Genomic DNA, 11107 nt, shown 5'->3' with positions numbered 1-11107 from the left:
GCTGCTGGGAATCCCTCATAAATACAAATTATAAGTAGGTTTCCAGTTTTCACCACTACAGAGACAAATATCTACATAGCTTAGGGTTTTGTATTCTTGACTTGTTCTCGGGTGATAACCTGTTATGGCTGCAAGCTGAATATTGAAAAAACTGGAAAATGTGTGCACATTTTCAAACGGCCTCCTAAGAAACTTTTTATTTTCCAATATGCATATACATATACTACTGTTGGATAGATAACAGTCTGTAGTTTCTAAAAAGGTTTGAATTGTTTCTCTAAGTCGAACAGAAATATTTTTACAGCCATTTTCCCAGCCGAATTGAGTTTTCCAAAATGCGATGTGTCTCTTTAAGACCTTCTCTATAAAAGGCCCTTTGACTTAGGACCATAGGGACACGTCACAGGCGTTCGTCAGACTGTAATGCGGAAGTGAGAATTGAAAGGAGTCGAATATCTCGTCCATGGACTGAATAACACACCTTCTTGTGAGACCTGCGCAGTTAAAAAAAAATTCCGGGCGCGAAGGATAATTTGTTCTCGGCTTCTGGAACAAGGTAGATAACGTTGAATATGATGCCTGACTACGATATTATTTGATACATGTCACAAAATCATCCTAAAGTATGTTTTTTCAATATACTTTAATTATATTATTGCAATTTATTCTGGACTTTAGACGTGATGTTTTGGAAGAATGTTTTGAAGACAGAAAGTTTAGCGCCGCATAGCCGTGCTGCTTGCTAACCAAAGAGGGAAATATTTCGTTCTGGAACCCAACTAAAGACTGTACTGGACATTGGACCCCGTTACAACATTCTGATGGAATATCAAGAAAGATAAGACCCAATTTGGGATGCTTTTTCATATATATGTCGAACTGTTGTATGCTAACTCTGCTAACTGTGCTAGGCTAGCGCTTGACTAGAATCAATGCTGCCTTATGCTAGCTTATGTTGTTAGCTAATATAACGATATATTGTGTTTTCGCTGTAAAACACTTCAAAAATCGGAAATGTTGGCTTTATTCACACGATATCTGTCTTTCATTAGTTATCCACCATATGTTTTTCTGAAATGTTTTATGAGGTGTAATTAGTAGCCGACGTTGGTGTATGTATTTTCTCTGGCTACTCCCGGCTGGATTCAGACTCTAGCTATGTATTAGCATTTTTGGGTAGCATCAATGTAAAACTGATTTATAGCTAAAATATGCACTTTTTATGAACAAAACATAGATTTATTGTGTAACATGTTATATGACTGTCATCTGAGGTAGTTTTTTCTGGGCTCTTTAGGTTGGTTTTAGTTTATTTCGGTTGGCTTGTGCATGCTACTTCAATCATAATTCATACTTCATAATCATAATTCATACGTGTCTGTCCACTTTTGTATTTGGTGGTGAGCTAACATAAATATATGTGGTGTTTTCTCTGTAAAACATTTAAAAAATCGGACATGTTGGCTGGATTGACAAGATGTTTATCTTTCAAATGCTGTATTGGACTTGTTAATGTGTAAAAGTTAAATATTTTTAAAAAATTGATTTTGAATTTCGCGCCCTGCAGGGGTGTCATTTTCGGCCGATTTCGGGCTTGCAGCCCAAACAGGATAAAGAACTTTAGTATTGGTCGTATTGTCACATTCTACACGGTGGCCACACTTGTAACTGCTATTGGACTAAGTGGCAGCCAAGTACCACACTTCTTGGGCAGCTGCTGTGCGTAATGGAATCGGATAGATTGCGCGCACGGAGAAAACAAATGGAGGGGGAAATGAACTCTGGTAGATTTGGATCACTTATGAGGATGTTCCAGTGTTTCAATACAATGGATTTGACACGACCGACACGTGGGCCGTACTCCGTGGAAACAACACGACCGACACATGGGCCGTACTCCGTGTAAACAACACGACCGACACGTGGGCCGTACTCCGTGTAAACAACACGACCGACACATGGGCCGTACTCCGTGGAAACAACACGACCGACACATGGGCCGTACTCCGAGGAAACAACACGACCGGCACATGGGCCGTACTCCGTGGAAACAACACGACCGACACCTGGGCCGTACTCCGTGGAAAAACACAAACGTGGGGGCGTTTTGTCCTGGTTTGTATTAGTGCGCGTTGTTAGGCTTTGACGTTCAGTCTCTCTAGCACGAGTATATAGGCCTGTTCAATGACACTTAAAAGTTGTGTCATACTGCAGCACACCTTGCAGAATTCTATGGCACGTTATTTAACATACCTGCGAGAAGAACATTGTCAAGGTGATATCCCTCCTCTGACCATTCTCTCCCATTAACTTTGATGATCATGGCAGGCATACGACTCTGTTTGACGAGTGCATGTCGTGAAAAGGACATTTCCTGTTCCAGGGGCTAAGGACACCGCTCCCTTAAAACATGGGCCAGTTTCCAAACATGTTATTTATTTATTTTTATTTTACTTTCTTTTAATCTGATTTAACTGAGTTTGATTGACAGTGTAACCGCGGTTACAGAATACCATATTTCGTGTTGTTTGGACCAACGTTTGTGGAGACAAGTGGGTTAAAGCTGGTCTGTGTTGAATGTGCGTTATAGCTGGTCTGTGTTGAATGTGGGTTATAGCTGGTCTGTGTTGAATGTGGGTTATAGCTGGCCTGTGTTAAATGTGGGTTAAAGCTGGTCTGTGTTGAAAGTGGGTTAAAGCTGGCCTGTGTTAAATGTGGGTTAAAGCTGGTCTGTGTTGAAAGTGGGTTAAAGCTGGTCTGTGTTGAAAGTGGGTTAAAGCTGGTCTGTGTTAAATGTGGGTTATAGCTGGTCTGTGTTGAATGTGGGTTATAGCTGGTCTGTGTTGAATGTGCGTTATAGCTGGTCTGTGTTGAATGTGGGTTATAGCTGGTCTGTGTTGAATGTGGGTTATAGCTGGTCTGTGTTGAATGTGGGTTATAGCTGGTCTGTGTTGAATGTGCGTTATAGCTGGTCTGTGTTGAATGTGGGTTATAGCTGGTCTGTGTTGAATGTGGGTTATAACTGGTCTGTGTTGAATGTGGGTTATAGCTGGCCTGTGTTAAATGTGGGTTAAAGCTGGTCTGTGTTGAAAGTGGGTTAAAGCTGGCCTGTGTTAAATGTGGGTTAAAGCTGGTCTGTGTTGAAAGTGGGTTAAAGCTGGTCTGTGTTGAAAGTGGGTTAAAGCTGGTCTGTGTTGAAAGAGGGTTAAAGCTGGTCTGTGTTAAATGTGGGTTATAGCTGGTCTGTGTTGAAAGTGGGTTATAGCTGGTCTGTGTTGAAAGTGGGTTAAAGCTGGTCGGTGTTGAAAGTGGGTTATAGCTGGTCTGTGTTAAATGTGGGTTAAAGCTGGTCTGTGTTGAAAGAGGGTTAAAGCTGGTCTGTGTTGAATGTGGGTTAAAGCTGGTCTGTGTTGAAAGTGGGTTAAAGCTGGTCTGTGTTGAAAGTGGGTTATTGCTGGTCTGTGTTGAATGTGGGTTATTGCTGGTCTGTGTTGAATGTGGGTTATTGCTGGTCTGTGTTGAAAGTGGGTTATAGCTGGTCTGTGTTGAATGTGGGTTATAGCTGGTCTGTGTTGAATGTGGGTTAAAGCTGGTCTGTGTTGAATGTGGGTTAAAGCTGGTCTGTGTTAAATGAGGGTTATAGCTGGTCTGTGTTGAATGTGGGTTATAGCTGGTCTGTGTTGAATGTGGGTTATAGCTGGTCTGTGTTAAATGAGGGTTATAGCTGGTCTGTGTTGAAAGTGGGTTAAAGTTGGTCTGTGTTAAATGAGGGTTATAGCTGGTCTGTGTTAAATGAGGGTTATAGCTGGTCTGTGTTGAAAGTGGGTTATAGCTGGTCTGTGTTAAATGAGGGTTATAGCTGGTCTGTGTTGAATGTGGGTTATTGCTGGTCTGTGTTGAAAGTGGGTTAAGCTGGTCTGTGTTGAATGTGGGTTATAGCTGGTCTGTGTTGAAAGTGGGTTAAAGCTGGTCTGTGTTGAAAGTGGGTTAAAGCTGGTCTGTGTTGAAAGTGGGTTAAAGCTGGTCTGTGTTGAAAGTGGGTTAAAGCTGGTCTGTGTTGAAAGTGGGTTATAGCTGGTCTGTGTTAAATGAGGGTTATAGCTGGTCTGTGTTGAATGTGGGTTATTGCTGGTCTGTGTTGAAAGTGGGTTAAAGCTGGTCTGTGTTGAAAGTGGGTTATTGCTGGCCTGTGTTAAATGTGGGTTAAAGCTGGTCTGTGTTAAATGTGGGTTATAGCTGGTCTGTATTGAAAGTGGGTTATAGCTGGTCTGTGTTGAAAGTGGGTTATAGCTGGTCTGTGTTAAATGTGGGTTATTGCTGGCCTGTGTTAAATGTGGGTTATTGCTGGCCTGTGTTAAATGAGGGTTATTGCTGGTCTGTATTGAAAGTGGGTTAAATTAAAGCTGGTCTGTGTTGAAAGTGGGTTAAAGCTGGTCTGTATTGAAAGTGGGTTATAGCTGGTCTGTGTTGAAAGTGGGTTAAAGCTGGTCTGTGTTGAAAGTGGGTTATAGCTGGTCTGTGTTGAAAGTGGGTTATAGCTGGTCTGTGTTGAAAGCCTGCACAGCCTAGACTGATATCTCAGACTCCACCCACAGATGCAGGGTGTTCATCATCCTGTCTTATTGTCACCTGACTAGTAGTTCAAATCAAATCAAACCTTATTTGTCACACGCGCCGAATACAACAAGTGTAGACGTTACTGTGAAATGCTTACTTACAAGTCCTTAACCAACAGTGCAGTTCAAGAAGAGTTATTTACCAAGTAGACTAAAATAAAAAGTTATAATAAAAAGTAAAACAATAAGAATAACAATAACGATGCTATATACAGGGGGTACCGGTACCGAGCCAGTGTGCAGGGGTACAGGTTAGTTGAGGTAATTTGTACATGTAGGTAGGGGTGAAGTGACTATGTATAGATAATAAACAGCGCTTAGCAGCAGCGTAAAAAAAAAGGGAGAGGGGGGTCAATGTAAATTGTCCCGGTAGCGATTTGATTAATAGTTCAGTAGTCTTATGGCTTGGGGGTAGAAGCTGTTGAGGAGGCTTTTGGTCCTAGACTTGGCGCTCCGGTACCGCTTGCTGAGAGAACAGTCTATAACTTGGGTAACTGGAGTCTTTGACCATTTGATGTGCTGTATGCAGGTCGTGGAGTATTGTACTCATTGTGTTTACTTCCAATAATCTGGGACCTCACTATACTGGAACTGCAGCACAGGGGGGGGGGGGGGATGGCTACCGGTCCATTGTGATGATAAGATAGAGGTGTAAGACAGAGAGTCTCCCTAATCATACCACTCGAAGTATGTCCTGTTATACTGTATAGCATAGAGTACAGGTGTAACGGGTTTCGTCCTCTTCGTCTGACGAGGAGTAGCAAGGATCGGACCAATACGCAGCGTGGTAAGTGTCCATATTGATATTTTTAATAAATCAAACAGAACACTGAACGAAATAACAAAAGTACAAACAAACACGAAACAGTCCCGTATGGTGAAAACACTAACACAGGATACAACCACCCACAAAACACAAAGAAAAACAGGCAACCTAAATATGGCTCCCAATCAGAGACAACGACAAACACCTGCCTCTGATTGGGAACCATACTAGGCCAAAGACAGAAATAGACAACCTAGACATACAACATAGAATGCCCACCCACATCACACCCTGACCAAACAAAACATAGAAACATACAAAGCAATCTATGGTCAGAGCGTGACAACAGGTTGTCTCTGTGTACCCACACAGGTGCCCAGTTTACTAATGAGACTCTAACCAACATTCCTTCTGAGGAATCAAATCAAATCAAAGTTTATTTGTCATGTGCGCCGAGTACAACAGGGAAATTCTTACTTACTTACTTACAGGCTTCAACCAATAGTGCAAAAAAGGTATTAGGTGAACAATAGGTATGTAAAGAAATAAAACAACAGTAAAAAGACAAGCTATATACAGTAGCGAGGCTATAAAAGTAGCGAGGCTACATACAGACACAGGTTAGTCAGGCTGATTGAGGTAGTATGTACATGTAGATATGGTTAAAGTGACTATGCATACATGATGAACAGAGAGTAGCAGTAGCGTAAAAGTAGGGTTGGCGGGTGGTGGGTGGCGGGACACAATGCAGATAGCCCGGTTAGCCAATGTGCGGGAGCACCGGTTGGTCGGCCCAATTGAGGTAGTATGTACATGAATGTATAGTTAAAGTGACTATGAATATATGATAAACAGAGAGTATCAGCAATGTAAAAATAGGGGTTGGAGGGGGCTTTGGGGGGCACACTGTACATAGACATAATGACATCTGTAATGTTTCTATTCTATTGGATCTTCTGTGAGTGTAATGTTTACTGTTCATTTTTATTGTTTATTTCACTTTTATATGTTATCTACTTGACTTGCTTTGGCAACGTTAATGTATGTTTCCCATGCCAATAAAGCCCCTTGAATTGAATTGAATTGACTGAGGTACTAATTGCTGATTGCCTGGGAGAGGTGAAACCACTCCCCCTCCAATAAAGCCACTTATTACCAAAACAAGTCACAAATTCCCCTGACTCTTAATCCTGGATGATGGCATAGGCATAGGACGCACACAGCCCCCCGAAAGTGTCATGCGAGTGTGGGCACACAATGCAAATAATCCGGGTAGTCATTTGATTACCTGTTCAGGAGTCTTATGGCTTGGGGGTAAAAACTGTTGAGAAGCCTTTTTGTCCTAGACTTGGCACTCCGGTACCGCTTGCCATGCGGTAGTAGAGAGAACAGTCTATGACTGGGGTGGCTGGGGTCTTTGACAATTTTTAGGGCCTTCCTCTGACACCGCCTGGTGTAGAGGTCCTTGATGGCAGGCAGCTTAGCCCAAGTGATGTACTGGTCGGTACGCACTACCCTCTGAAGTGCCTTACGGTCAGAAGCCAAGCAATTGCCGTACCAGGCAGTGATGCAACCAGTCTGGATGCCCTCGATGTTGCAGCTATAGAACCTTTTGAGGATCTCAGGACCCATGCCAAATCTTTTTAGTTTCCTGAGGGGTAATAGGCTTTGTCGTGCCCTCTTCACAACTGTCTTGGTGTGTTTGGACCATTCTAGTTTGTTGTTGATGTGGACACCAAGGAACTTGAAGTTCTCAACCTGCTCCTGAGTGCTACAGGTTGGTAGTCATTTAGGCAGGTTTCCTTAGTGTTCTTGGGCACAGGGACTATGGTGGTCTGATGGTGGTCTGCTTGAAACATGTTGGTATTACAGACTCAGACAGGGAGAGGTTGAACATGTCAGTGAAGACACCATCATAGTTCAAGTCCTTGTAATCCATATGGCCCTGCATCCTTGTGTATGTTGACCTGTTTAAGTTCTTTGGGCTGCAGCCCGAAGCCGGGCACAATATGACAACAGCCACTTCAAGTGCAGGGCGCGAAATTCAAAATATATTTTTTTGAAATATTTAACTTTCACACATTAATAACAAGTCCAATACAGCATATGAAAGATAAACATCTTGTGAATCCAGCCAACATGTCCGAATTTAAAAATGTTTTACAGCGAAAGCACCACGTATATTTATGTTAGCTCACCACCAAATACAAAAAAGGACAAACATTTTTCACAGCACAGGTAGTATGCACAAAGCCAACCTAACTAACCAAGAACCAACCAAACTAACCAAGAAACAACTTCAACAGATGACAGTCTTATAACATGTTATACAATAAATCTATGTTTTGTTCGAAAAATTTGCATATTTGAGGTATAAATCAGTTTTACATTGCAGCTACCATCACAGCTACCGTCACAAATAGGACCGAAGCAGCCATAGTAATTACAGACACCAACGTCAAATACCTAAATACTCATCATAAAACATTTCTGAAAAATCGATGGTGTATAGCAAATTAAAGACAAACATCTTGTGAATCCAGCCAATATTTCCGATTTTTTAAGTATTTTACAGCGAAAACACAATATAGCATTATATTAGCTTACTACAATAGCCTACCACACTACCGCATCCATTCATCAAGGCACGTTAGCGATAGCAATAGGCACATTAGCGATAGCGAATAAACCAGCAATAGATATATAATTTTTGACTAACCTTGATAAGCTTCATCAGATGACAGTCCTATAACATCAGGTTATACATACACTTGTGTTTTGTTCGAAAATGTGCATATTTAGAGCTGAAATCAGTGGTTACACATTGTGCTAACGTAGCATCTTTTTCCCAGAATGTGCGGATATTTTTATGGCACTCAACTATTCTGACCAAATAACTATGCATAAACGTTACTAAAAAATACATGTTGTATAGGAAATGATAGATACACTAGTTCTTAATGCAATCGGCGTGTTAGAATTCTAAAAATAACTTCATTACGACATCCAGCTTAGGTATAGCGAGAGAGTACCCAAAAGCTGGGCGCAAACGACTAGCACAACATGTTCGACAGATATATGAAATAGCATCATAAAATGGGTCCTACTTTGACGATCTTTCATCAGAATGTTGTACAAGGGGTCCTTTGTCGGGAACAATCGTTGTTTGGATTTAGAATGTCCTCTTCTCCAGTCAATTAGCACGGAAAGCTAGCAAAGTGGCGCGAAGCTCTCCTTCCTGAACAAAGGCACACAACGCAACACGCCTAACGTCCCGAAAAAATTTCAATAATCTAATGAAACTATATTGAAAAAACATACTTTACGATGATATTGTCATATGTATCAAATAAAATCAAAGCCGAAGATATTAGTCGTCTATAACGACAGCTGTACAGAAGGCAAAACCAGGTCCATTCACGAGCTCTCCAGAAAACAGGAAACTGGTGACACGTCATACCAAGAGCTTTTGTTCAATCAGATTTTGTTCAACCAGATCAAGTTACACACTCCATTTCTTCTCTCACTGCCTGTCGGCATCTAGTGGAAGACGTATGAAGTGCATGTATACTGATATATATCAAGGACATTTATAGGCAGGCCCTAGAACAGAGCATCGATTTCAGATTTTCCACTTCCTGTCAGGAAGTTTGCTGCAGAATGAGTTCTGTTTTACTCACAGATATAATTCAAACGGTTTTAGAAACTAGAGAGTGTTTTCTATCCAATAGTAATAATGATATGCATATTGTACGAGCAAGAATTGAGTACGAGGCCGTTTGAAATGGGCACCTTTTATCCGGCTACTCAATACTGCCCCTGCAGCCCAAACAGGTTAAAGGTCTTACTCACGTCGGCTATGGAGAGCATGATCACACAGTCGTCCGGAACAGCTGATGCTCTCATGCATGCCTCAGTGTTGCTTGCCTCGAAGCGAGCATAGAAGTGATTTAGCTCGTTTGGTAGGCTCGTGTCTCTGGGCAGCTCGCGGCTGTGCTTCCCTTTGGAGTCTGTAATAGTTTGCAGGCCCTGCCACATAAGACGAGCGTCGGAGCCGGTGTAGTATGATTCAATCTTAGCCCTGTATTGACGCTTTGCCTGTTTGATGGTTCGTTGCAGGGCATAGCAGGATTTCTTGTAAGCCTCCGGGTTAGAGTCCCGCACCTTGAAAGCGGAATGGATGTCAGAGTCTGAGACTCCCTGTTCTATGTGACAACGTTGGATTATAGATTTTTGTTCAATAGAGAGTTATATAATCTGCCAACATCAAAGAAATCCAACGCGTCTTGTTAGTGAACTAATACGTTCGGGAAAACTCTTGAGAAAAACAGACAATTGTACAACAGTATGATGTTGTCTTTTTTTATTTTTTTTATTTTTTATTTTACCGTTATTTTACCAGGTAAGTTGACTGAGAACACGTTCTCATTTGCTGCAACGACCTGGGGAATAGTTACAGGGGAGAGGAGGGGGATGAATGAGCCAATTGTAAACTGGGGATTATTAGGTGACCATAATGGTTTGAAGGCCGGATTGGGAATTTAATTTCTTGATGGAATCCCAAGATCATTTTATCTCTAAATCCTCTCCTTATACAGCAACACAACGAGGCAGGGAACTAAAGTGCAGTGTCTAAACAGCCATTATGCATAGTGGCCTTTTAGTGTGTAGATATTCTGTGGCCATAATGGCTGGTATTACAACAGCTACTTGGATTGGAGTGTCATAATGGACGGGTGACATTCTAGAGTTTTTGTGGCACAACAGTGTCTCGATAGGTTGTCTCCTGCAACCGTTTTGGTACTGCTATGGAGCAGGCTATACACGCGGTTGTCTGTCTATCAGACACACATGTACCTACATTATCCTGGTGCTAACCCCTACATTATGTGCATACAACTGAGTTTGTTTCTGTAGAGTGTCTGTTACTGTGAATGACTGAAATGAATGTTTTGAGTGACGGGAAAGGACACATATGAGCCTGTAGAAGAAAGACAACTGTGTGTGTATGTATGGTACACAGCACTGGTTGAACACAGATAGTAGAGAGGTTATGTGTGGCCCTTTACTCTGACAGCAAGGCTGTATGAATTATCCCTACACACACAGGGAGAGAGAGAGAGAGAGAGAGAGAGAGAGAGAGAGAGAGAGAGAGAGAGAGAGAGAGAGAGAGAGAGAGAGAGAGAGAGAGAGAGAGAGAGAGAGAGAAAGCGAGAGAGAGAGAAAGCGAGAAAGCGAGAGAGAGAGAAAGCGAGAGAGAGAGAGAGAGAGAGAGAAAGCGAGAGAGAGCGAGAGAGAGAGAGAGCGAGAGAGAGAGAGAGAGAGCAAGAGAGAGAGAGAGACAAACTTTAGGTTATGTGTGGCTCTTTACTCTGACAGCAAGGATGTATTAATTATCCCTAAACACACACAGAGAGAGAGAGAGACCCAAACTTAAGGAAAGCTTTGACTATGTACAGACTCAGTGAGCATAGCCATGCTCTCAAGAGAAGACAGGCTATGTGCACACTGCCCACGAAATTAAGTGGAAACTGAGCTGCACTTCCTAACCTCCTGACAAACGTATGACCACATTAGAGACACATATTTCCCTCAGATTACACAGATACACAACGATTTTGATAAACTCCCATATCTACTGGGTGAAATACCACAGTGTGCCATCACAGCAGCAATATTTGTGGCCTTTTGCCACAAGAAAAGGGCAATCAGTGAAGAACAAACA

Source organism: Salvelinus fontinalis, chromosome 24, assembly GCF_029448725.1.
Source record: "Salvelinus fontinalis isolate EN_2023a chromosome 24, ASM2944872v1, whole genome shotgun sequence".
In the NCBI taxonomy this organism is placed as follows: Eukaryota; Metazoa; Chordata; class Actinopteri; order Salmoniformes; family Salmonidae; genus Salvelinus; species Salvelinus fontinalis.
The sequence above is the reverse complement of the archived record's forward strand: the minus strand, read 5'-3'. Positions refer to the sequence as shown.